This window comes from Rhinopithecus bieti, unplaced genomic scaffold (genome assembly GCF_001698545.2).
Source record: "Rhinopithecus bieti isolate Rb0 unplaced genomic scaffold, ASM169854v2 scaffold_63576, whole genome shotgun sequence".
In the NCBI taxonomy this organism is placed as follows: Eukaryota; Metazoa; Chordata; class Mammalia; order Primates; family Cercopithecidae; genus Rhinopithecus; species Rhinopithecus bieti.
In genome coordinates, this window is record NW_016824077.1 from 1 (window position 1) to 6,387 (window position 6,387).

At 45.8% G+C, this 6,387-nt stretch overlaps 1 pseudogene; it reads right to left on the reverse strand.

Moving 5' to 3' along the window:
- Positions 1 to 696: 696 nt before the first annotated feature.
- LOC108522011 (chromodomain Y-like protein) overlaps positions 697 to 6,387 on the reverse strand; it is a 63,108-nt pseudogene continuing 57,417 nt past the window's right edge.

Sequence of the window (6,387 nt, forward strand, 5' to 3'; positions counted from 1 at the left end):
TGCCACTTTACTGCTTGCTCTCTTTCTGTCCTCTGTCAGCTGTCGTAAAAAAGAAATCAGGTCACGTCCGCAACAGAAGACCCTACCAGTGGCGCTGAGCTGTACAAGCTTGCTGTACTTTCTGGAGTCAGTACCCTGAATACATAGCATGAATGTTCCCAGTCCTGCTTCCAGGCATAAGCTACCAGTGAGCTTGTTTCAGGGTGTGAGAGTGGATAAGGACAACTGCAACTAGCGGTGTTCTTCTCAGCCAGACCCCGGTGTAGAAGGTGGGCAGCCTGACACTGGACACTCATTCATGTTCCTGTGTAAATGCTTTCACATGGAGTCCAACTCTTGGGCAGAGCCCAGATTTTCTTCAGTACTTCACACGTTCTCTCACTGGCCTGTTTCAGATCATTCTTCATATTCCTGCACACCAAGGATTTACATTCTTTCAGCACTACTGCGTTATGTGAGATAAGCTTCTTAATCTGAGCCACCAGCCTCCTGAGTGAAGGTTCCGGACCCAAACCCCTGGTAGAAAAGGCCGTTGCCAAATGCCTCCTGTGTGATGAACTGAAACCCACTGAGCAGGCACTCACTTGCAGCTGGTCTTCCCATTATATGGGGAAATGTAATGCTAGATCAGCTATATGGAATCTGTGTGGAGGTATTAGAGGGTGTTGGAAACCACCCGTTTTCATTAAGGCAAACCATATCACAACCAGGTAATACAGATGCTGTTTGTCGAATGTCTGAACCATTGACTCCTTCTTTATAGGTGGCTTACGCTGCGTGATTGCATTTACAACGTTCCCCCATTCCATGTACGGAGCAGGCCAAACCTGGGCCTTATCTTCTCTACTCTGTAGTTCACAGAGCGGACGAGATTGGTAGCGTTCGCAGTGGTGTTGCTGTCGATTATTCACTATGTTTCTAGTAGTTTCTGCCATTTTAATGCCTTCTCTTTTTCCGTCACGTTCAAGGTCGCATGGTCGTAGATTATTCACGATGTTTTTGGCAACTTTTTTCACTTCAGTAACAGGCTGTTTCATCTCAATAATAGTATTCACAAAGTTTCTTATGTCGAAGCCCTAAACAGGGCCGATCCTGCTTAGCTTCTGTGATATCTGAAGAGACTCAGCGAGTTCTGGGTGATATGGCCATGGATTTTTCACGAAGTTTCTGTTAGCTTCTTCCTATTTAACCCTTTCTTTTTTTCTGTCTCTTTCAGAGTGGTATGGCCATAGATTATTCACGAAGTTTCTGTTAGCTTCTACCATTTCACTCCTTTCTCTTTTTCTGTCATCTGTTTAACACCATATAAAATTAACAAAGTCAAGTCCACAACAGAAGACGCTGTTAAAGGTGCTTAACAGTACAAGTTTGCTGTAATCGGCAGTGGCCGTTCTCAGAGCTGGTAGACTTTTTTCATTACAGCTGTATGTACTGAGTTATTCCCTGTTTATCTAGTGAATAAGAAGATGTGGTGAGGCCATCTTGTGTCCCGAGCACAATTACTCTGTATATGTAGGCTCTTTCTGTTTGCCTCACACTGAAATGCAATCGTTTGTTAAAAGGCTGTTCTCTTCTGTTGTCAATAAATTTCCTTTTGCTGACACTCACTCCTGTAGCAGATGTCTGTATGTTGGTTGTCCCACTGGCTGTTAATGCATCCATGAATGTAGATGTACCTTTCCTGTTAGCAACTAGGCCTGTGGCCATGGCTGCAGTCACGGGGCCATGCACCTGAGGCACTAGCAGGTGTGTCCAAGCTTGCTCCCCATCCTGGCCTGCTCAGCACCAGGGCCCAATAAAGCTTTGTCTGGCTTTTCCACTGCCACTTTGGGCACTACGATTCCTCCTGACCCTTGTCTTCGGAGTCCAGTTTTTTTGGGCTCTCGCTCTGAAAGCCATCCAGTGCATCCTGCTTAATGGGGCTCTTAGACATGAGGATCTTGATACCTGATTTCACTAGGTCCATTTTTGTCTGGCTGCAGAGAGACGGAGCTGTGTTCTTCCTGAACTGCTGGCTGGCAGCAAACAGCTGGCTGCTTTTGGATTCGTGGTCTCTCCCAATCACTGGTGCCTTAGGAGAGGTCTTAGAAAAGCTGCTGTTTGTGGATCTGGAGATTTGTTTCCTAGCATTGTTGGGAGTGGAACTGTTTGTTCTGGTCAGTGTGCTCTCTTTCTGCCTTTCCGTGTGGTGTCTGTTGAAGTCGTGGATGTATTCCTTACAGTTCATCAGGTGCTGCTCTGGTTCCCAAGTGTCGTCCTTGCTGTTGTAGCCTTTTCACTGAACCAACTACTCTGTCTGCCCTTTTTAATTTTTCGTTTTGTCAACAATCCTTTCAGTCTAACCTGCCTCAGTTCATGTAGAACAATGTAATTCAGTTCGCTCGTCCTCAAATTTAAATAGTTCGTCATTTATGGCAAGTAGTACCCAAGATAAGACTCTTCAGATGAAGAATCACAGCTTTTTCCCATCTCAGGAGAACAATGACTAAAATCTTAAGTTTGTAATCCTACGCTTTTCCCAATGTAAATGCTTTTGCTGATAATCATATCACCTCTTTCAAAAATCTTTCTGAATTTTATTGTTATGCATAATCCTTTCATTATTATTATTAATTAACATTTTTAGAGCTGGGGTCTCACTATGTTGCCCAGGCTGGAGTGCAGTGTTTATTCATAGGTACTCTCCCACTATTGATCAACACAGGAGTTTTGATCTGTTTCATTTCCATCCTGGGGCAGTTCACCCCTCCTTAGGGAACCTGATGATTCCCTGCTCCCGGCAGGTCGCTCTTTCTCTATCTATCTTTTATTTATTTATTTTTTTGAGTTGGAGTTTCACTCTTGTCTCCCAGGCTGGAGTTCAGTGGCATCATGTCAGCTCACTGCAACCTCCACCTCCTGAGTTCAAGTGATTCTCCTGCCTCAGCCTCCTGAGTAGCTGTGATTACAGGCACCTGCCACCACATCAGGCTAATTTTTCTATTTTTTGTAGAGATGGGGTTTTGCCATGTTGACCTGACTGGTCACGAACTCCTGACCTCAGGTGATCTGTGTGCCTTTGCCTCCTAAAGTGCTGGGATTACAGGCGTGAGCCACTGCATCAGGCCAAAATCACCATGTTGGTACCAAACTTAGTGCAGGCGCTTGATTGACATAGCATGCTACAGCCCAGAACCCCTGGGCTCAAGCGATTCTCCCACCTCAGCCTCCTGATAGCTGGGACCACAGGCGTGCCCCACCATGCCCAGCAGCACTGTTTTGTTTTTATTGCATAACTGTTTTCTGCCTATTAGAACAAGTTTGGCGAGGGTTTGGTATCAGTGTATTTAAGGGGTTTTCACTCTATAGCTGCTGCATTGCACTGCTCAGCTCACCCGGTCCCTTATTGGTGGACATTTCCTTTATTTCTTGCCTTTTGTTACTCAAACAATGGCATAATGAATGTCTCTACATGTGCGTTATTTTGCACATAGGTATTACTGCAGGAGGATTCTCAAAGAAGGATAGTTGGAGCAGAGGAGTATAAGCTTTAAACTGTTCTCAGATATTGCCAAATATGTTCCTGGGTTTGCATCATTGGCATTTACCTTCCCCTTGGGGATTTTTCACTGGATACTGTTGCCCCATCCACAAGGCCTAAGAGACACTCTGGCCAACAATAGAAGCATGGACCTTTCGCTAATATCCCACAGCACCCATAACATGGCTGAGATGGAGTGGCATTTGAAACCAAATTTTTTTAAAGGGAAACAGAGAGAAACTGTGTGCAACAAGAACATCTTGATTCTACTCCACGGCTCTCTCCCCATCTGCCCAGTACTTGGCTTGCCTCCATGTGGTGGGCACTATCTTAATGTCTACCATCTGGGATCTTTGCCTGTTATTGTTTTTATTTTATTTTACTTTTTTTAGAGACAGGGTCTCACTCTGTTGCCCAGGCTAGAGTGCAATGGGGTGAACATAGCTCACTGCAGCCTTGACCTGCCAGGCTCAAGCAATCCTCCTGCCTCAGCCTTCCCTGCAGCTGGGCCTACAAGTGCACACCACCACATCTGGCTATTTTAAATTTCTTTTATAGAGACAGGGTCTCACTAGGTTGTGCAGGTTGGTCTGGAACTCTTGGACTCAAGTGATCCTCCCACCTTGGCCTCCCAAAGCTCTGGGATTACAGGTGTGAGCCATCATGACTGGCTTGCTATTATTATTATTACTATTATTGAGACGGAGTTTTGCTCTTGTCTCCCAGGCTGGAGTGCAATGGCTTGATCTCTGCTCACTGCAACCTCCGCCTCCCGGGTTCAAGTGATTCTCCTGCCTCAGCTTCCCGAGTAGCTGGGATTACAGGCGCACATCACCACGCCTGGCTAATTTTTGTATTTTTAGTAGAGACGGGGTTTTGCCATGTTGGCCAGGCTTGTCTTGAACTCCTGAACTCAGGTGATCCTCCCTCCTCGGCCCCTCAGAGTGCTGGGATTACAGGCATGAGCCACTGTGCCCTGTTTGGCTTGTCATTTTTTTTAAAGCACTGACTGACATTTACTCTGGGCCATGTATTGTGTCATTTTGTATCATTGTTCCATTTTTGTGTGAATGATTTTTGTATCACTTAGGATGCTTTTGAGTGTTAATGACAGAAACCCAATCCATACTGGCTTGAACAATGGTACTTTTCTATAACTAGAGCACTATGCTGTGGTTTAGATACATATGGCAGGTCTACTCTTGTAAGCCTAGAGGAAGGTGGGTGTAGGCACCACCAATGGTGCCAATCAAGGATCCAGACCCTTTCCATCTCTCCTATCTGCCCTTCTTTGTGGCTTGGCTCTGCTTTCTGGGCGGGCTCCCTGCATGGTGCCGGATTTCCAAAGCTGTTCTGGTTGTTGCATCCAGACATTGTTAAGTCCCAGGACAGAAGAGGGACTATGTTTTTTTCTGTTTTCTTCTTAATAGACAGGAGGCTTTTTCCAGAAGCCCCCCAGCCAACATCCCTTCCCAGCTTCAAGGTCAGAACTGAGTCATGGGCTCACGTTTAAGTCAATCATAAGCAAAGGAAATGGGACTGTTATGAGTGACTGGGACCACATTGAGCTGCGGGTTGACTTGGCATCCTTTGACCCATGATGAGACGGAGTGGGCCCCTGAGTACAGTCAGGGTCCTGCCAGCCTGGGGAGCAGCGTTGAGGGGGGAGATGGGAGTTGGGGGTGGCAACAGGGTCTGCTCAGCTGGACATAATAGCAGTGAATTCCATCCTCGCAATAATCCCACGAGGACTGCGTGTTCATTTCTTGTGACTGCTGTAACATTACCACAAACCAAAAACTTATTTTCTCACAATTCTGGAGGATAGAAGTCCAAAATCCAGGGCCACACTCTGTGCAGAACCCTTCCTTGCCTCTTCCTATGTTCTGACGCTTCTGGGCATTCCTTGGCCTGTGACAGCATAGCTTACATCTCTGTCTCTGTCTTCACTCCCTGTGTGTATGTCTGGCTCCTCTGTTTCTGTGTCCAAATTTCCTTCTTCTTATAAGGATACCAGCCATAGGATGAGGGCCCACTCTAATCCAGTACAACATCACCTGCATTTCATTCTATTGGCAAAGACCCTTTTTGGCAAATAAAGGTACATTCATAGGTACTGGGGGTTGGGACTTGGATGTAACATATTTTTGGAAGGGATCCAATTTAACCGAGTAGAGAAGGTCCTGTTCATATCCCTGATTTGCTGTTAGGAAGTTATAGTGCAAGAGCCTAAGCAGCTAGTATGTGATAGAGATGTCTTTGGACCCAGCTAGTTTCATCCCTCCGTTCTGTGCTCATAACCATTTCACCACACTGATAAGGTGAATGGCAGAGTGACAAAGATCTGTGAGATCATTATATTTTTTGTTGTCAAATGACTGCAGAATGCATTCCACAAATATTTATTGAACACCTACTATGTAACAGTGACTTTCTTTTTTTTTTTTTGAGGCGGAGTCTCACTCTGTTGCCCAGGCTGGAGTGCAGTGGCACGATCTCGGCTCACTGCAAGCTCCATCTCCTGGGTTCATGCCATTCTCCTGCCTCAGTCTTCCGAGCAGCTGGGACTACAGGCTCCCACCACCACACCCAGCTAATTTTTTTGTATTTTTAGTAGAGACAGGGTTTCACCGTGTTAGCCAGGATGGTCTCTATCTCCTGACCTCGTGATCCGCCCACCTTGGCCTCCCAAAGTGCTAGGATTATAGGCGTGAACCACTGCACCCAGACCCTTCCTTCCTTCCTTCCTTCCTTCCTTCCTTCTTTCCTTCCTCTTTCTTTCCTTCTTTCTTTCTTTCTTTCTTTCTTTCTTTCTTTCTTTCTTTCTTTCTTTCTTTTTCTTTCTTTCTTTCCTTCCTTCCTTCCTT